This window comes from Cricetulus griseus, chromosome 4 (assembly GCF_003668045.3).
Source record: "Cricetulus griseus strain 17A/GY chromosome 4, alternate assembly CriGri-PICRH-1.0, whole genome shotgun sequence".
NCBI lineage: Eukaryota > Metazoa > Chordata > Mammalia > Rodentia > Cricetidae > Cricetulus > Cricetulus griseus.
Window position 1 is genome coordinate 60938613 of NC_048597.1, and position 21640 is coordinate 60960252.

A 21640-nucleotide genomic window follows, 5' to 3' on the forward strand; every position below is an offset into this window, starting at 1 on the left:
ACTGGTGTCCACAGTCAAGGCCTCTCCTCTGAGCTCTCACCTGTGTATTCATCTCCACTTTCTCTTTCTACCAGGAAACAACCCAAACTGCACAGGTAGATATGCTAAACTCTGTTTCTCTTCTACTATTTCCCTTTTCACAGAGTTCAGTTCTCACCTTTCTTGTTTAAATAGGTAACCCTGAAAGTGAAGGGGTCACTGACAAGAGTAAACATGTAGACTTCTTTAAGACCGCCTTCACCACTGTGCTTTATTAGCAAACCAGCATATGAGCTGTGTGCAGGATGTACACAAGAACTGCTATGCAGATTAGCACATAGCTCCTCCTTGGAGCTGTCATTGATCCCTAACATTTCACAGAGGCATTCCACACTGCTAGACTCCTTGATCAGAGAAGCTCAGCAGAGGGGGATCTTGTTTGCCTCAGGGATGTATAAATTCTTGGGTTCTTTCCTGCTAAACAGGGAGGCTTATGCCATTTGGAGTGAAATAGACCAGATAGGAATCTACCCTATGAAGGAAATTCTGGCTGTGCCCTGGTTATACACTTCCACTTTCTATTTTTGCTGCCCTCCCACACATTTTTCTTTCTGCCCACATGAAGTTATTAAATATGTCAAGACAATGCTGCACCCTAAACTACTTTCCATCTCCGAGTCTTTTGGCACATCACAGTCTTCTCTTCGTCAGTTTATATGTGTTAAATACTGCTACTTTCTGATGGGGAATGTACTGTGTATGTTCATCTTATTGATTATTGAATAAAGTACTCGTTTGGCCAATGAGACAGCATGTTAGATGGGACTAGGAGTAAAAGAGGATTCTGGGAAATGTAGTAGAGAAGTGGTGATCCAGGCAGGAAGTGACATAACAAGGAGACGCATATTTAAACAAGGAGAAACAGGAAGTGTCTCCTTTCCCCTTCACATCCTCCAGCGGCAGGATGTGAGCCACCAGCAAGACAGGGTGCCAGCAAAAGGCATCCTCTATAAGGTAAGTCTTATAAAATATATAGATTTATGATAATTAAGACTTTGCTAACAGATGAGAGTCCTAGTCATTGGCCAAGCAGCATTTGAACCTAATACAAGTCTCTCTGTGTATTAATTTGGGCCCTAACTTGGGCGAGCGGCTGGCATAAAGCACACACGTGGTGGTGGGGCTCGGCGGCCTTTGGAGGAAAGATTTATCGTAACAACTTTCTTACTTGCCTTCTTGTCTATCCTCCCATCTGGGCTCTCTCTAGAATTCTCTATGGTGTTTTTTCACAATACAGGTTAGGTGGGGTATTTTTATTCTAAAACTTTTCTGTTACATTTCATTACTTTGCACAAAAATAAGAATCTGTAATATAGTCTTTCTTTAGAATAGTTTTTATAAATTCCAATTATAATATATATATATATATATATATATATAATGGTTTTTCTATCTTAATAATTATATATTTTACTATTAAAAAGAAATAATTCAATTGTAATGAATATATATATAATGTTTTTCTATCTTAATAATTATATATTTCACTATTTAAAAGAAATAATTCAATCATATTGAATTACAAACTACAAATAATAATGCTACGGTAGTTACTTTTCTATTAGTGTGACAAAATGCCATGTTTAAGGCAACTTATAAAAGAAAGAATGTAATTGGCCTATGGTTTCAGAGGGTTAGAGTCTGTGATGTGGGACAATGGCATGGTGGCAGGAATAGTTCAGAGTTCAACATCATGATCTACCAGTGGTAGACAGAGAGAGCTAATTCAAAATTTTGCAAGTCTTTTGAAGACACAAAGCCTACCCTTGATGACACACTTCCTCCAGCTAGGCCATATCTCCTAAACCCTCCACAAACACCCAACTGGAGATCAAGCATTCCAATTTAATAGCCCATGGTGGCTATTCTCATTCAAACCACCACAACGCAAGAAATATAATTCACTTGTAGCAAACCTCTTTTGATCAACTATTGGCCTTATATTAGTAATACTAAGGGAGGGAATTACCTTTGCTTGGTTAAATTACCTGGTTTGTTTTAGGGGTTTTTATACTTTGTTTTATTATTGAACGCATGAATGATTGGTAAGAAAAGGATGGCTGTTAGTTTTGGACAAATGGTGGAAAAAGTCGAAGACTGTTTGTATTGTACCATTTCAGGTTTCACGGCTGTGTATTTCAAGTTCTGCTGTGCTGGCAAGACTAACATAGAGGTGGCCAGCCTGGATGTAGATGAACCTTTGCTCTAATGTACTAATGCAATAAACCTGTGTTGCCCTAGCTCCCATTTTTGTGTTTCTGATTCTTTAGCCTCCCCCACCCTGCATCGTTTATCCTCTTAGGTCACTTTTCACTCTCATTCTCTAAACTCCAGCCATATTTTCAATGTTTCAGCTCACCAAAACCCTTTCTGCCTTTGAATGTTTTTCTCTTGTCTTTGACCTTGTGAGGAATGTTATCCTTCCTCAGTTCCAACATTTCCACTCATCCATCCACAGTCCACTGAACTGGTCCCTATTTATTCTTCTGGACCTATCTGCTTTTATGTTCTAGAAGCAGCCATTTTCCATTAGAGGTCAGTTCCAGCATTCTTTCAGAGCTCTTCTTGTATTTACAGTTAATTAATTGTCCAATTATTGCTTTCTATCCTTTCCCCTAGAAGGTCGATTTCAGCAGGCCACTGGCCAAAGCTCTCATATTTACACTTGTATCCCTTGGCACAGGATCAAGGACAGAATACTAGGGGAGGAAAGGTCAGTTTAAGAGGAATGTGAGAAAGCATGCTCAGTGCATAGTTTTGGTCTTTCACCTAATTTTGGTATGCATTGGTGAGAACATATAGGGACCAGGCAGTGGTGGCACACGCCTTTAATCCCAGCACTTGGGAGGCAGAGTCAGGCAGATCTCTGAGTTCCAGACCAGCCTGATTTACAGGGTGAGTTCCAGGACATCCAGGGCTACTTAGAGAAACTTTATCTTGAAAGAAAATTTGCAAAATTAAAAATAAAGTATGTGGTACTTTGTTACTTGTATCTTCTCTGTAACCACATTATAAGTCATTGAAATAAGTATTGCTTTGGAAAGCATTCATTTCAGTGCTGTTTGGAAAACAATGCAACTGTCATAATATACAACCAACTCAGACTGTGCTTTTTAATGTTGTAGCCACTAGCTACATGTGGCTTTTGAACATTTGAAAGTGGTTTGTTCAAAGTGAGATATGCTGTAATTATAACCTACACAGTAGATTTTGACAATAGTGTGAAAAATGAGTATAAAGCATATTGGCTGCATACTTCTGATGTATATGTTAAATAAAATATATTGTTGAGTGTCTTAGTTAGGATTTCTATTAAAGTGAAGAGACACCACAACCGTGGTAACTCTTATGAAGCAAAACCCTTAGTTGAGGTGTCAGCTTATAGTTTCAGAGGTTCAGTCCATTATCATCATGGTAGGAAATGGTGGTGTGCAGGCAGACATGGTGCTGGGGAAGGAGGAGCTGATACATGTTGATATGCAGGCAACAGGAAGTAGACTACCATACTGGGTGGCATCTTCAGCATCTTAGACCTCAAAGTCTGCCCCCACAGTGATAGGCTTCCTCCAACAAGGCCACACCCATTCCAACAAAGCCACACCTCCTAATAGTGCCACTCCCCTTGGGGGCCATTTTCTTTCAAACCACCATGTTGAGTGATTTCACCTCCCTATCTTCTGTTCTCTAAATGTGACAACCTGAAACATTTAATGACTCCTAAATGTATTGCACTGCAATAGCACTCACCTTGAAAAAGAATGTGGCATTCTTTCTCTTGCTACCAGATCCCAGGAGTGAGGAAAACTGCTGTGGCAAAGTGAAATAACAACTGCTGTCAGCATTGATGTGCGGAGAAGTCTAAGATGATTGGCTTTCCTGCTTATGGATCAACCAGGGCCTCGTTTTTCCTGAGTTGTTTTTATGATCTGTCATAAGTAGACTGTTTGCACATGAATGCTATTTTTCAAATAACACCATTGCCACCACCTTTTCATAATGTTTCTGGCTTAGATTATGTGTTTTCTCTTGTGACTACCCATGATCTAATAGCCACCATCTGTATTTCTTATGCTAAATCCTTAAATGAAGGTTGGTGTTTTCACATAAGCATGCAAGAGAGTTGGGAGACTGTTAAGCTTTGAAATATCCTGAATCTTTTGCCAATGTGAGAGAGAATTTTGAAATTGGTTATAAATTATCCTACCATTGATACTAAGTTCTAGAACACTAAATTCCAAAAAGATGCCAGTCCATTAGGCAAACAGATGAAATATGCTTCACCAAAAGCACTGTCTGCTACACCAGCTATTGTAATTCTTAATAATGAGCCAAGAAAGTGTTGCTTACGCACCTGGAACTGAGGCTACACATCACTCACTTAATTATTAGTGGATATTAATTATTATAGCTTAAAGTTGGAACTGATTTAGAGTTCTTTGAGATTTCTGGCACAGCCTTCCATTTAAATCTTGTTATTAATTTCTGGAAACACCACACTCTCCCCCAAGCACTAAGGTATAAAACATTTTTGTTATGTAGTTCTGTGGTGGTGGGGCTTGCTCTGATCTGGGTATTTTATGACATCAGATAAGTAATATGTAATAAAACAGTAAGTTAATGCCTTATCCCTAATCACAGTATGTTTTAAAACCATAGGATGAGGATCTAAAAAGAGAAAGAAAAAAACTCAGTAATGAAACTCTTTTTACCTTAGATGAAAAGACTGAGTCATGAAGGGAAATATAGACATGATGGAGCTGGGATCACAGATTAAGCTTTCTGCCCCCTCCCAGTCATCATAGAAATGTTTCTCTTAAGTTCTTGTGAGACTTTATCTGTTCCAAAGTGTCCTCACCAGAAATTAATATGTAAGACTGGTTAACAAGATAGCATTCCTAAGTATGTGAAATATAGGGAGAGAACTGACAATCATTGTGTTCGGGGGATGAACGAGGGGATGAGAGAGGGAAAGAGGTAGGGGGTTTCCATGTGTTCTAGAAGGCTGGTGTTTTGTAAATTCCATAGCTTTGCTGACTTCTGAGAGAACTTAGACCTTTGGAAGTGTCCTTCATGTTCTTACATTACTTCCTTCATTACTGTGGTGTCAGAGCGCAGTAGGACATTTGTATACCCATTTTCCTCAGGAGTTACAGGTTCGTGGCAAAACTAAGTAGAAGATACAGAGACTTTCCAGTACACCCTGTCCCACTCTAAGAGACAATCCCGACATGTTTGGTTATCCTGTAGATACTTTCCCTTTTATGTACCTTGACAAATTTAGGAAGCAGTCTTCTGGTATACATGGTCCTTTGGAAAAGTAGGCATGTACTGTTGAGAATTAAGTCAGATGGTATAAATCAGTGGTTTTTTCTTAATTCAAAGTGTAAACTTTCTAGAGAATACTCCTAAAGAGCTTTCTACTGAAATGAAGAAAACTAACCCTCATTCCATTGCTTTTAGAAAGTCGATAGAACCCAAGACAATCTTTAAGTCTTCAGTGTAAATGAACTGAATTATGGTAATTAACAACCTAAAGTTTAGCTATTTAGATTCATGGCTGCAAACATAGTTGAGCTTATATATTTACAGTTTTAAGAAAACTACTGTGGTAGTTTAAAGGGGTCTGATTGATAGCTAGTGACCTTGAAATGCATCTCAGAAATCTTTTCTTCTATGCAGGTGCTCCATGCCCTCCCTGGTGAAATAAGGGTGGGGAATAGCAGCAAGTTTCTGATGAGTGGTTTCTAGTCCCCGAGGGAAAATATCTGTTTAAATCTGAATCTCTGCCGGGTGGTGGTGGTGCACGCCAGCACTTGGGAGGCAGAGGCAGGCAGATCTCTGTGAGTTTAAGGCCAGCCTGGTCTACAAAGCTACATAGAGAAACCTGTCTAAAAAAAAAAAAAAACCCATAAAAATTATGAATCTCCTTAAGCTACAGAATAGAAGATTTAAAATATTTTAAGGTTAAAAGTTCAGGAACAAATAACTTGGGGTTTCCTGCTGTGTTCCAAGATCCTTGCATAGAGATTGGTTCCATTATTCTTGCAGTTGCTGAATACTTAGGTGGGATAGGATGGGTGTATATCCCAGTCATTCCAGGCATCTTTCATTTACATTGTTTTTCATGTTAGTCTCACAGTGTGTCATTGTTAGATGCAGGAAGTGTAAGAAACATTGGTGGTGAAATGATAATACTTTGACTATTCTAATGTGAGTTGTTATAAAAGGCCTCTGCCTCTCACTTAAAATAGATACATCCGTAGGAGGACTACCACAACAACAACAATTAAAATGCACAGCACAGCTCAAAATGAACCGGGGAAACTCTGCAGGTGCCAAAAAATGAAGAGCAAATTTGTAGGTGCATAGATGAACAGGAAATGGTTTGTAAGCTTCATGGGGACTAAGCAGATCTAGATTTAGACATTATAACTTGGACTTTGTGGTGAGCCTCATGCTCTCACAAGGCCTTGGGTCTGTGATTGCCAGACAGAGACTTTTCCAGAGACTTTGGTCCATTCTGAGGAAGGGTGACTGGGGAAAACTTCCTACCTCCAAAATAAAATTGAAAAGGAATTGATGCCCACCTAGGAAGTTGGATAGACTGTGTTGCTGGACCACTGGGTCATTGGACCACTTCCCATGTGAAGTCCCTTTCTAACTCCAGTTACAGTCAGAGAGGTTCCATAAAAAGAACTTCTCTCCAACTGGAGAAATGCATAAGGTATAGCATGTGAAATTATCAAATGAAATTTTCAGTGTATGGCAGAAAATATTATGGTCAAAAAACTGAAACCATGCAGCAAATAAATCCTTAAGCTCTAACCACTAGGCAAATATGAGGTAAATTCACCATAAGCATATTTGAAATGTTTATTAATTGAAGGAAGCCTAAGGCACTAGACAAGTAGAAATCAGAGGACAATGTGGAAAACAAGATAGGCATTAAGAATTAAAATGTGGTAATTACATTAGAAAAGAAATATCTATGCCTGTATTCAGAAGTAGACTATATACAATAGAAGAGAAAAATGATTGAATTTGAAATGAAATCAGATAAGTCACTCAGAACGCTTCCCTGAAAGATTAACATTTGAGTGAAAAACACTGAGTGAGATCTTAAGGCAAAGGGTGCATGGAAAAAGAGGCTCCAATCTGCAAGACACAGGAGTACTGAGAGGAATTCAACGCTACATTATCTATAACCAAAGAGATTAAAAATGAAGTTGCAAAACTCAAAAGTTCACATCACCTCTTTCTATTGTGCAGCATCTTAAGAAAATCCAGAAATGCAAATACTGTGGCAAAGTCACATGATGCAAGCACAACTATTTCAAAAACAACCAGAGAGAAAATGACAAATGATACAAATGAAGGGTAAACTCTTAGCACCAGTGATAAGAGTTTCTATGAGAATATGGGATCGTATTCTCAGGATGCTGAGAGAACATATGCACTCTTTATATGTTGCATATTCAGTTAACTACAGGTAAAGAGAAGGAAGGAGGAAGACAAGAAGGGAAGGAGAGGGGGATGGAGAGAGGGGGAAGAGAGAGTGAGGGATGGATGGATGGAGGCAGGGAGGGAGACAGGGAGGGAGGGAGAGAGGGAGAGAGGAGTAGGACACTATAGTGGCAAATACTAAGAAATCTTTCCTATTTCTGCACCTTCATTTATATTTCAAAAGGAGGGAACTGATCTGGGGAAAGGGCTTGAAAGGAGCAACAGAGAATATAAAAGTAAGAATATTGGTAAAACTATAGTAAATACTGAAAAAGATCTTACGACAAGTTTGGGGCTTTAAAACAATCTGAGACTGCAATTGTGGACTCCTAGAATTTTAACTATTTTGTATTTGGTAGGAACTGAGTGACAGCAGTTACACTTGGACTTGTTAAATTAGAAATTCACATAACTATGAAAGGATAACCAAGTGTGGGTAGTGCACACTGGCAACATTAGCACTTCAAAGGTAGAGAGGCAGGGGGATAAGAAGTTAGTTTAAGACTGTCTTTGGCTACTTAGTGAATTGGAGGCCAATCTCTGCTATTCTGGAGTATCTTAAACATACACACCACACACCACCACACCCGCACACACACAGAGAAAGAGACAGAAACAGAGAGATACAGAAATCATACTGTGATTTCCAAATTGTGATAAGAAAAAATGCTGGAGGTAAAACAAGGGGAAGATCAATTTGAATGAAGAAACAAGGATTATAAAATCAAGAAGTACACGAGGAATAGAAAACACAAGCTGAGATGTAATATATACATATGTCAATCAGATTACAAAAAATGCAAAATGCTTGGAGGAATTTTCATTGGATGATATGTGTACTTTTTGTGTAAAAATGTGCAATAGACAAAATTGCACTAGGCACCATTTGTGGGCAGAGGGAATAAAGCAACAGAAACTGGAAAGCTACACTACAAATTCAGAAACATGGTCAGTTCTGGTTAGGGAAGTAATGGCATTAAGGGGATGCCTGTGATGTTTGGATTCTGGAAAATAGTTTAAAGCAATCATAAAACATGCTGGTGTTTGATGATTTGTATGTACTGAATGGATATCTGCGAGGCAATGAGAGTGGGAACCTGCTTTCTAGACCATGAGGCCACACTAAGCCCATAGTCTTACCACCCTTTACTTATGGAATGTGGTAGCTTCAGGACTTCCTTCTTTGTTAGCTGTACATTTTCCACATACCAAAAATGGTTCATGATAAAACAGAGTTTAGGGAAAGAAAATAGTTGGTAGATAGGCAAGATTAAATCTGAAAATTAAAATTAAGCTAATCCTCAGAAAATATATACGACAATCACAGATCAAATTTTTGCATGGCACATCAAGAAAGGGTTAGACAGTCAATATCATAATTAAAGGAAAAGATTCCATGAGCGTTCTAGCTAATTGATTTTCCATTTATGACAACTAGGAAGATCTATATGCAGAACTGACTGTGTGGATACACACTTATAAGCAGCTTCTTGATTTTGGGGGGAAGACATCTAACATTCTAAAATACAACCAATTTTCTTTTGAATGAGCAAAAAGCAAGTTTTAAAATATGAAATAATATTTTTGCTTGTCTAGTTTTGATTCTGTGAAACATAAAATTCAACCTATATTTTAATGTCTTTGTCCTTTTAAAAATATGTATTTATTTTATGTATATGTGAGTGTGTGATTGTGGTATGTGTACCACATGTGTGCAGGAGCCTGGCCCGTGAAGGCCGGAGAGGGCATTAGATTGCCTCGAACTGAAGTTGCAGATGGTTATGAGCCACAGTGTGGGTATTGGGAACTGAATGCAGGTCTTCTGCAAGGCCAGTAAGTGCTGCTGAATGCAGAGTTGTCTCTCTGGTTCTTGTTTATAGTTCTTTGTGGGGGTATGTACCATAAAGGCACAAAAGTGCTTATAATTTTAAAAATAGATTATGAGTGGTAAAGGCTCACTGTCCTCCACCTCTGGGCTGAGAAGATTCAACAGCTGTCCTCCAGTAAATCTGTGCTCCTTTCAGTTTGCCATGAGAGTAGTGAGCTCTTAGCCCCAGATTACCTGCAGCTGGAGCAGCAACTCCAAAGAGCATCGTTTCTTCATGGGATCTTACAGTGCATGTCATGGTTCTAAGTTTGCAGTCACAGTGGCAGTTGCTTGGACCTATGTTGGACTTGTTCCTGGGAGCTTTCCCGGAGTATGTGGGATATAGCATGCCATACACGTCTATATCTTGTGTGCTGTTCACATTGATAAATATTTTCAGTTCCTTTCTGTGTGCTGTATTATCAAAAAATCAGTTGCTTACACCCACTCAGTGTGTAGCACTTATAATGCAATTGGAAAGTTTTAAGTCTTTACTAACTTACAGTGCTGAAGGATGTTCATCTATTAAAAACATTTTCTCCACTTTCACTTCTACCTTGCTACAAATAGCTTTCGTGCATCTGTTTCTATGTTTGAATTTTTGTGTTTCTTGGATCCTATCTTTGCAGCAACTGAACTTTCCCAGTTCTATCATCTTATAGATGGAACCTGAAGCCCAGAGAGAAGAGATCCATCAGTTGATTAAGGAACTTTGCTTACTAAATAGTGTGGGTAACCATTTAGTTAAGTACTGGGCATATTCTGAGGGCTTAAAACTAACAAGATTTCACTCACTCTTATGTATTACGATGAATAACTAATACGTAGCTCGTAATAGTCAGGATATCTTTAATAAGTAAATGCCAACCCACAGGAAACAAGAGTGTGCCAAAGGAGCAGACAAAAGAGAGCCTTGGCTAACTCTTTAAACCTTTACCATGTCACCTTGACCACACCCTGATGGGCGTGGTCAGACACACCTGCATCCAGCCCTTAAGAGGCGTGGTTACGGTGTCTCCCTACAATTCCCCCTTTCGTCTAAAAGAAGATTAAAACTTAAAAGTGTAAAGTATCCAAAATTAACAATCATAAAGGTGAAGTTACAAAAAGATACAATAATCTGCTATGTCACATCCTAACCATGTCTATTTCAGCTAAACCCTAAAGTCATCTGAAAGAGATGTCCAAGACTGAACACCTCCTTATATACACTTTTGGATGCTACAGCCTAGCTGTAGAAGTAGATGTTAAAGAATACATAGAAATTACCTACCTATCTGTTAGGATACATGCAAAGAAGGGGGAAAACTATGCTGACATATAAAATGAATATGGAGGTAAATTTAGACCAGGAAACTGAGCAAGAGATCTGTGACATGACTAGTATTTACCTCAGGAAGAAGTCAGCCCAGGCATAATGGAGCACAGGAGCAGAGATGCCTAGGTCTGAAGAGGGAGAAGGGCGTGTGCTGAGAACCTACAGACTTAGGCAGAGTCAAGTGAGACACTGATGGGACAGTGGGAGGAGCCAGATGATATGAAGTTCTCCAGGGTATGGTAAGGGTTTGCTGTTTTACTATAAATGAAAGCGGAAGCTATTAAAGGGCTTTGACAGGAGAGTGGCACTAGCCAATTTACATGGTACAATGTTACCTTGATTGCATTGTGGTTGGACACAGGCATTGTGAAGAGGTCAATGTCCTATGATAGGCTGGAAATAGAGATGGCATTTGGAATCAGTCAAGAGGTCTGCAAACCTGTGACCCATGCATCCCTCTGTGGACACTTCCTGTTCTGAACTTGCCAGTGTAGAGCCTGATGGATGTATCCTCAGGGCTGATGGATGGTATCCTATGGCTCTCTGCACTGAGTATTTTAGGAAGTTTTTATTATCAGTCTACTGGAGATCTTGGTATAAAAAAGGTAACAGTCAAAAATCATGTTTTGCCACAGTATCATTTTACATATAGGTAATTTGGATCTGGGGTAAGGGAGTTCTCTGGACTTTCTCATTTGGAATGCTTGGTGGTCTGGGAGAGGTTCCATGTTTGTACAAGGAACTGTGATGTCAGGCAACTGTTAAGTGTTGCCTCTCCCAGATACTTCATACTGCTCATTTATTTCTGGTGCTAGAAGTGTCTTTGAAAAAAAAAAGAAGTTTAAGAGTAACAAGTAACAGATTATTCTAGACCAATTATAGAACACTTTCCTTGTGCATAGAGGTGTCTATATTCCTTCATCCCTTTTTCATTTGACTCTGTTTGTGCCAAGAGGCCAAAGGATGTTTTCAACTTCAGATTACTGTTTCCCATTTACTTCTGGCCTTTTCCTTTGGAGTTTTCCTAAGCTGATTGCAGTTAAGGGAGAAGAGAGATTAAACTGGCATACTACACTTGGAAGGACAATTCATGATTAGTGAGAAGAAGATGTATGTGTTCAGAGACAAGATCATCTTGCAAGCCTGTGCCTGGCTGTTATTAACCCCGTGACTTAGCTATAGTTTCTAGCCTTCCCAGTTTCTTTAAAAATACATACAGTTATATATACTCAGGGTTAGTATCCACATTATGTGATTACTTCCCTAAGAATACAATGTTACAATCCACAGAAAGTGCCTGGTGGTGCTGAATATGGGACATTAGCTGTATTTACATGCAACTCAGGTTTTTCCCAGTTTTGTAGTCCTAACCATGGGTATATTTGTATGGACTGTGTCAGAACTTAATAAACCTTATAAGCATGGCTGCCTCCTAGCTATGTGCTATAATATGTACTCTTAAATCCCTAGGAAGGCCTTCAGAAGTTGGTCCTGGTTATTATATCAATTACACAAGAAGCAAAGTATGCTTGTGCTTGAGCAAATGAAATAGCTTTCTGGATTCTGCATGGGCAGCTTGAGAAAAGCCCAAGGGTCTTTGGGGAGATATGAAAGATACTTTTCATTTTCAGGACTAGAAGACAAAGAGGTCACCATGCAGATTAGAGAAGCCCAACTCCAGGGAATACAGGATGTGCAGCTATCATGGTTTTCTCCTCTCCCTGGTAGTTTGCTTTTTCACCTATAAAGACAGCCTTGAATTAGATCTTCCTGCATGGTCTTTTCAGATCTTACCTCTTAAGCCTGGGGTCATCTTCAGGTTTGTATTGTTTTGTAACCTGTGTTCTCCAGAACCTCAGTATCAGCTGTGAACTATCCCCGAAATTATGTTGATTCCAGGTCTACCTCTCTAGAGGGGTCACTGGAGAAAACCAAGCAACCATGTCCCGGTGAGCTTACCATAATCAGACTACCCTGGTTGAACTCAGATCCCGAGGAAGGAAGAAATCATTTCTCTTGCTGGAAATGGCTTCCTTAAGCTTCCTTCATGCACGGGCTCCCTTGGAAGCTGAGGTGGATTTGAACTTGGGGAGGGAAACTTTGGCATCTTTCAGCAGCTGAGGGAGACCTCACATCTGCCATCCCCAGGCTCTTTAAACATAAATATGACTGTCCCAGGTCTTTGTGGATGTCTTTGCCTCCATTAGGGTCCTTATGATATTGAATAACCCCCTTTGTGGCTGCCATGGCCACCGTGGCACAGTACCCAAATGCAGCCTTCTTCAAACAAACAAAACAACAGCAATAAAAACATCTTTACTTTATCCAACTAAAAAAAAAAAAAAGCTAAGTCTTAAGTTTTTTCTGTGGCCTGATGCAGTGCTCCTTGAAGAATGGGGAACAGGGTAGCCCTTCAGCATGTGGAAAGATTTTGTTTTTATGACTAGTGCTGATGTATTTTAAAATGCGTTCTTTGACTCATCACACATACACAGTTTGGAGAGGCATACATGCATGTGGCTATGAATAAATGTACATATATAGAAGATGCAGATTAAATTTTTGAACATATAGGACACATAGTAAAAATGATGTCGATCTCTTATTTAAATGATGAAATGAAACTTGTTTAAAGCATTAGGATTGTTTGCAGACCTTGAGATGTGCTGGACCCCGTTTTCTTTCTTCCCACTGTCCCCTCCAGCCATATGTGAACCCCTGAATTATCTCCCCACACCCATTTACCTTTGGAGTCTCTCACCATATTAAGTGCATGCTTGCTCCTGCCAGAAGCAAAAATCCTCTTACCTATTCAAGGCTATCTAAAATGGGATTTCCTATTCAGAGTCTTTCTTAACTGCCTTTTGTCTCACAACCCGCCATCCCTGGTAAAATTAGCCTCTTCACTCTGTGAATCGGTGGCATTTTATTTGTTATGTGTGACAGCACTTTTCATGTTCACTGGTGGAATGATTGGTTGTGTGTGCCTCCCTGATGAGCCATGGGTGCCTTCGAGGCAGGAAATGCTTCTTGCTCATCTTTGTACCGGGCACCTCACGTTTGTCGGAAGTCAGTAAAATGGTGTTTGAGTTATTTTAAACTTTCACGAGCACATTAAAGGGAGGGGTGTTGGAGGAAGAGAGGGAGGGGTATGCTATGAGGAATGAGACTGGCTCACTACAAAAATCTCATCTCTATTGAGGTCTTATATCCTTGGTCAGTTTTCTGCCTTGCTCAGACTGCTTCAGCCAAAGGACACTCCTGAAAAGCAGGATGTTTCTTTCCATTTAGCTGTGAGGCGGCGTGAAGGTTAAGGAGAGCCTGCCTCAAGGTCACTTGATTTCTGTTGAAGTGTGAGGCAGCTCCATGCTTTGGAGACAGTGCAGTTTACGGAGGCTGCTGCTATGCCTGTCAGACAGTGCGGTGTGAAGGCTGGAGGCATCCTATTAAGGGCTGTGAACGGCTTTTTCTTACAAATGAGCTCCTCTGAAAGTCACAGGTGACAATGGAAAATGCCAGCTATAACTTACTCACTCAAATGTTTGAACACTATCCACTCGCCCGGTGCCTGTTACTGTGCCGGAACAGGGCTAGAGTACTGAATGATTTGAAGTTTTTGCCCTTGAGATGATCATAGTTATTCTAAAGAGGGGGATGATAGCAAGTGACTGTGGCCCTGCAGGGAGTCCTCTGCTACCCTGTGTAAGAGGGAATGTTGAGACAGAGGATGGATTTTACTTCAGTGCACCAGGAAAGACTCTCATGGGAGGTCTTCCTGATGAGGAGTCCAGGGTTAGAAGGAAGGCAGAGGCCTTGAATTTAGGACAAAGGGAGTTTTAGAAACAAGGGATGTGAGGCAGATGTTGGCAAACTCTCTGCACAGAGCTGATAGTAAACAGACTTGCTTTGCAGACTTGAAGATCATTGTTGTGATTGTGCATCTCTGGTTGGAGTATAAAAGCAGTCATGGAAAATGATGACCAAGAATGTCTGTAAAGTTGACTAACAAAATTGGCAGTAACAGGACTGTGGTCTGTGCACTCTTTCCATAGAGGAAGGCTGACTCTTCAGGGAGCCTCCAATCTGACCTTATTAGGGCCAAGCTTTTTAAGTTTAGAAATGCTTTGCTCTTACTGTTTGTGGTCCAGGGATATTCCATAGTAACTTTCTCTGGCTCTTCCCTCAGGTGTGTATGTTAATTATAGCACATTCTTCCCTGGTATGTGAAGTCCATTTCTATTGTCTTAATTTTTGATTGCAGCACATCTACCAAATCTCAATTAAAGATGCATTTATCAGGGTTGGGGATTTAGTTCATTGGTAGAGCACTTGCCTAGCAACTGCAAGAGTCTGGGTTTGTTTTTTAGCTTGGGGGTGGGGAGGGGATGCGTTTATATGTTTCTTTGCCCAATTTCTCACTACACTGTATGCTTCATATTTTCTCCTCTGTTTGATCCAGCAGTGAAATAGGGCTGATTGAGATGACATCTTCTTAGCTTGAGTTCCATGTTTCATGATGTCAAATAACTGCTAAAAATTGATTATATTGAGAATATATGCATGCATGCATACATACATACATACATACATACATACATATTTTTCCAGGAATCAAACCCATGGAAATCAAATCTGGTGCTTAATTGTGTGTGTGTGTGTGTGTGTGTGTGTGTGTGTGTGTGTGTGTTTGTGTTTGAATGAAATGTGCTATTAGTACTAGTTGAAGGAGACAATGGATTCATATACAAATTTTGAACATACTTTTAATTACTCATGCTTTGTAGGGACATCATGTCCCATAGGTCGGTAACTGCTGATTGCATCCACTGCTTTGTTTCACTCATGAGGAGGCTAGGGACTCCTGACAGGAAGTGTCTCTCTCTAAGCTTTGGAACATATCCTGCCAGTCTGCCATGACACATACTCAGCCACATGCCTCAGTTCTTGAAGCTGCTCCTTTTGTTCACTGCAGTGTACTGTGTAGTGGATGAGGGGCCTCCAAGTTTCTTCTCCTTTAGCTAAAGAAATGTGTTTTTAATGAGTAACCCCAGCTCAGTGTGGCTGTAACTTTGCCATTGTGTCCAGATGAGTTCTATTATTTTTCAAGTGTTACACTATCTTCCATTTCTGATTTATTTATCTGGTACTTCTACCTATAATTTGTAAACATATCCTCATCTATACCCTTTAGCTGTGATTGGTCACACTATTGCTTCTTTTGAATAACCGCCAGCCCCCATAGTGTGATTTTGAAATCTGCAGTGATAGAAGGCCCCAGAAACACTTGACAAAACTCATTTAACAGCCTCTTCAATCTCAGTTCTTTTAAGTGGGCACTATCAAGCCATAATACAGCAGGCCCACTTGTAAACCATCAATTGAGTGTGTGTGTGTGTGTGTGTGTGTGTGTGTGTGTGTGTACTCAAGCATGCACTATCCTTATCAAAGAATTTTGCATTTTCAGATTCTGACTAAACAGTTTTTTTCCAGAAGCTAAGAGAACAGAGAAGGGAAATTGTATTTAGCAGCCACTGGTTCATCCCAAACTTTCTGGTGGCATCAGGATCCAGAAGCACTGTCACTCAGAACATCTTATCCTTTTAAGATGCCGAGGCCAATGCCCTTCGCAGGCTTCTGACCTGTAGTTTCCCTGCATCTTCCTGCCTGGTGGTAGAAAACATTCTTTACTTTGGCAACCTCTTCTCTTTGAAGAAAATTTGCAGAGCATCCTTTTGGCCTGCTTAGCTATAGCTCTGCTCACCCTAGCGCTGGCCCCTATGGAGGTACTCACCAAATTGGTTGCTTATTGCTTATTGCTTTCCAGAATATGGAGGCAATCCAGATATCCCCCAATTCCCTGCTTCTTCAGTGAACAGATATCCCCATAGACTGTTCACTCAGCCAGTCTTCACACAAAATAGCCCTTCAAACCCTCTTGACTTTGCTTGCTTTCTTCTGGACATGGGTCTGTTTTCCTGTGCCCTTTTAAAGCAACAGACCTAAAAGTGTTAGAGAGTGGTGTAGGCCCCTCGTCCAACATCTGTAATCTTCCCTGAAAGATGAGAAGAGATTGGCATATTCACTTGCTGTCAGTGGTAAACCAAGGCTTAGCGAAATCACTGGGACAGTACAGGAGAGTGCTACTGGGGATGCAGGCTGGAAGAAATGCTAAGCCTCTGACCCCAGTGGCCTTCAGAGTCTTCACTATGGTCAAACATTTCTTTTTGTTTCAATTTTTAGAGTAGAGGTTACATGCAAGCATATTTGCTAATTGGTAGAGGAACAATTGTCAAGTTTGTCCCATCTCAATACAACTTAATTTTCGTATCAAAACATGGATGCACAAAGCATGCACAGGGTCCTTCATTTCTTTGCCCCACCCTCATTCTCAAATCTTACACATGAGTACCTATTCTCAACAAATGCTCATAGATCCGAAGTGAAATAAATAAAATATGGTCAACAGGATGTTTTTGTTAGAGACATTAAGAAACAAACTTTTACAACTTTCCACTCTGTGGGTCAAATGTTCTTTGCTTTTACTTTCCAGTGACCAGCTGGGACTCCAGTAACTAATGCCCTGTTCCATAGTTCCACCTTGCCCTGCTTTCCTGGCTCTCTTCCCCATCCTCTTTGCTTTTTTTTGATGCCCTCTGGCTCCTCCTGCCCACTATTGTCTGCTCTTTGGAAATAGAGGGTGCTGTTTATATAGAAAAATGAGTTTTGATGGTCACTCATCTGCCTGCCAATTGGGTGACCTCAGAAATTTGTTCTGAGCCCCAGTTTGTTTGTTGCATAGTTAGCTTTGTATTTGAACATGAGGTAAGATCTGCCCATGAGGACTCACACCTGTAAGCCTATCACTATGGAAACTGAGACAGTCTTATTACTCCAGTGTGAGATCAGCCTGGGCTAGGCAGACCGCGCTTCAGTAGTGTAAACACTGTTCAAAGCACTAAGAGCAAAACAGGAAGTGATGCAGAAAGCATTAGATGACATAGGCTTCCTATTTCTAAAACACATTTTGTTTTCTGCAGTCTGCTATTTATCCCAAACTGTGTGACCAGGTTCTCATGTTCCATCTCTGCTCCAGTTTCCTCTGTTCTCCGAGATAACTGCTGGGTGGCATCCCTTGTCAAGCCTTCAGGAATATTTGGAAAGTTTCTTCAAGTGTCATCTTCTCAGAATATCCCAGAATTCAAAAGTTCTTTTGAAATCAACTTGTTACCATAAAGGATATAGTGATGTACATGGGATCCTGTCTACCTTTTACCTCTGTCCTCACACAGCTGCTTAAGGCTTTTCTTTCTTCATTTTCTGTAATTTCTACTGTGATAACCTATTTGTGTATTTGATAATAGGATTCAGCTTCCTTCCTTCTTGCCCTCCTCCCTCCCTCCCATCATTCCTTCCTTTTCTCTCTCTTTCTTCCTTTTGCTTGACAGTCTCATGGAGCTCAGGCTGGCTTTTTAATTCATTATGAGGCTGGCCTTGAACTCCTGATCGTCCTGATTCCACTTTCCAAATGCTGGGATTATGGATATACACACTTACACCTGATTATTTCTGTAATAGTTTTTGATTGAAAAGTTAGGATAATACAGTTTCTGTATGGTCTGCACCCATTTTCCTTATTAAGGTCTTACATTATTCTGAGACATTTGTTACAATTAAGAATTAACTGTGATACATTATGATGAAATGAAATCTAAACATTATTCCTGTCTTCCTTCCTTTACCCTCATCCATTTCTCCTTCCTTCCCTCGTTGTTTTTATTCATATTTCATTCCTTCTTTCCTCTTTTAAAAGCAGAGTCATCTAACATTTGTGATCCCCCTGCCTCAGACCACCAGGCTCTGCTACCATAGTCATGTGCCACCATGCCTCCTAGCTTTCCTCATTTTAAGCCCACTGTTTTGACTTTTCAGGTCCAAAATACCACTTTCCATTAGTTATCACTCACCTTTGTACCCCTCTAGTCTTGTCTCTGGCATTTTCTGTTTCCTTTTCCTGGATGACCTTGACAGTTTTGAGGGGTTTGAATCCAAGTGTTTCGTGTGTCAGTTGGTTGAGATCTGCTTTGTGTTTCTCTCTATGCATTTTCGATGAAAAGTCATAGAGGTAAAACGCCATGTGGGTATACCAAGTATATATGGTAACACCAGGATTTATTACTGTCAGCATCTTCTTGTCATTTGGCTGTGGTAGAGTTTTGTCATATTTCAGTAAAATCCCTTCTTTTCCATACTGTTCTCATTAGAAGAAAGCCACACGCTGAGCCAATGGAAATTTGTTTGTTACTTACCTTATTGCCCAAGGTGGGTATTTCTGATAGCTATTTTCTCTTCTCTACTGGTTATTCAGGGCATGACATTCTTCCATTCCATTGCTGCAGCATCCCCTAGGGCTTAGCCATCTTAATCCAGAGAGAACGGGGAAGAGAATGTTTGCTTTTGAAAGATTTGGCCTGAAAATGGCACATATCACTTCCACTTACATTCCATATGACACTCTTTCATCTGCCAAGCCTAATTGCAAGGGAGGCTAGGACATATGGTCGAGCTGGGTGCCCAGGAAAAGGAGGAAATGGATTTGAGGGAAATGCTCGAAGCACTGCCACTCAGTTTTAGAGCACAAAACATAACAAACTATCTCCACCACCATTAAATAATCTGGCCACTAGAAAACAGAAGAATTAAAAAAAAACAACAAAATATTTCTCAATCTAAAAGTTTCTTAAATTATAAAGAATTTAATAAAATTTATTTCGATGTCTTATTAAATTTCACTATTTCACTGAATTTGCTCTTGATCTGTAAACACTTGTTGGGCACACTAACTTGTATGTCAGTTTTTGAGAACTTACTCTCTGTGTTCCATCTGTGCTGGACTCATTGGCAGAGTCTGATTGCTGTGTTTTCTGTTTGGAATGTCTCTGTCCATCTTTTAGTTTTGTTATTTGTTTTGTCTTTTCAGATGGACGTTCTATTCATAGGCTGTGGAGATGGCTCAGCTCCAAAGCCGGAGTAGAAAATTCTGAGTTTGGTAGCATTCACTCATAATCTCAGCACCAGAGAGGTAGACACAGGTGGATTCCTGGAACTCATTGGCTGGCCAACCCAGCCTGCTTAGCAGGGCCTGAGGGAGTCTGGGAGTCCCTGTTTCAAGAAAAGGTGGAGGAAGGGGATGCCCATGGAGCAGTCCTTGAACTTTTCCTCTCACCTCCTCACTACCTTCTGTCTCTTTGTCTATCATCTGTCTATCTATCTGTCTGTCTGTTTATCATCTACCCCACACACTTCCATAATGTGAAAACATGTACACATATATGCACGTGCATTCCTGCACTTGTGAATAATACACAGGTACTTGGGGGAGGGGACCCTGTTCATTCCTCAAGTGGCAGTGGTGTTCTTGTCTAATGTAGACAGAATTAGTCCTTGCTTCTGGGGGACATCATGCCACATTGCTTCACTTGTTTAGTAGTCTCTCCCTTGACACTAGTGTAATTTATGTTTCATGCGTTAGCCTATGTGCTCCCTGAGGATAGCACAGGCTTTTCCCCTCATCTCTTAGGTTCCTAATGAGAGACTGACAAGGAATGTGTATGTTTTTCATATTAACAGGATGCTTTATATGCCCCAAAGTGGGCTTAGTAGTTCATATTTCTTTCAAATATAGCAAGGTGCTTCCCCCCACCCCCCACCAGTGAGGGCACTCACATTGGCCATCCTTTCTGGAGGGACTACTTGTGACAGGAGCCTAGAAAGGCTGGTAGGGATTGAGAGAACAGAATGGGGTGCTGTGCTACAGATGGCCTGAACTGGGCTCTGGGCATGCTCAATAGATGTGCTGGTCTCCTGGGAAATTGCTGTGGTCCAGGAAACTTGTGTTTCTAGATCAGGTAATTAAGACTCAGATTCAGGTTTAACTTCTCACTGCTCTTGGCACAGGGAGGTGGTGTAAAGGTCTAGTGCTCATTATTCTGAATAAAACTTACCAACCTGAATTCCCAACGTCCCAACAGGGGGATAACTTCACCATGGCAAAAAACAGTGTTTAATTGCAGGTGTGGAAAGAGAAGCAGGAGGAAAACAAACAATAATTTGCAGGCTTTAATGAGTAAGCCACCATGCATCTCATTACCAAAGAGGACAGGACTTCTTAAAGTGACCTGAAGCTTGTCAGAAAGACACAGGTTGAGAAACATTGTTCCTTTCCTTCTGTCATTTTCTATCTCTCAGTCTCTTCTCAGCTTGCTGTTTACATTGTCCCTTCACAAGTTCAATCCGTATTTTTACCACAACAGACCCAGGATGTGTGGAGTTTGCTTGCAAATGCTTTCTTCACCCCTTCAGCTTCTTTGATTTTCATAGTTGAAAAATGCACTAATTGGGACTTAAAGATTTGTAGAGTTTTCTAGTTCATACAGTCACCTACAGGACTTTCATTTGAAGTACTCAGTGGCTACAGTATGAGTAGAATTTTTTTTTAAATCCAGATAAGAAACCTGAGCTTCTGCTGCTGTTATATTGTTTTTCTCTGTATGCCAAAAAGATACAGAGACCCCATGCCTACCTGAAGCTGAGTGGACCATACCAGAAGTCTTTTCTAAGCTCTGTAGCCTCATAGAAGATGGACACAGTTGTTTGTTATGTAGCTGTGTGTTTCTCTGACATAGCCATGGTATGCTTGTAGGGTTCATTGGGTTCATGGAGTACAAGCATGGAAGACAAATCATCACTAAGAGTAGAGGACTCCAATGTGACAAGAAGCAAATCATAGAAGCCACCTAAGGCCCACTTAGTTTGACTTCTGGATTGTATCAATAAGGGAATTTAGATCTGCAAATGAAAAACATTTAATTTAATTCAAGTGAATAAATTGCTATTAACCAGGATCTCTGGTTTCC

At 40.4% G+C, this 21640-nt stretch overlaps 1 protein-coding gene across 2 annotated transcripts in view; it reads left to right on the top strand.

Annotated features, from left to right (window-relative positions):
* Window positions 1-21640, top strand: part of Fgf12 (fibroblast growth factor 12) — a 246887-nt gene that overhangs the window by 22367 nt on the left and 202880 nt on the right. Inside the window, exon 1 of one of the 2 annotated variants that reach the window (XM_027412931.2) lies at window positions 933-993. The exons of the other annotated variant lie outside the window; for it this stretch is intronic. The gene's annotated coding sequence lies outside the window, so the exon portion shown is untranslated. Of the gene's footprint in view, window positions 1-932; window positions 994-21640 lie in introns of those variants that run through there. 2 annotated transcript variants of the gene reach the window in all.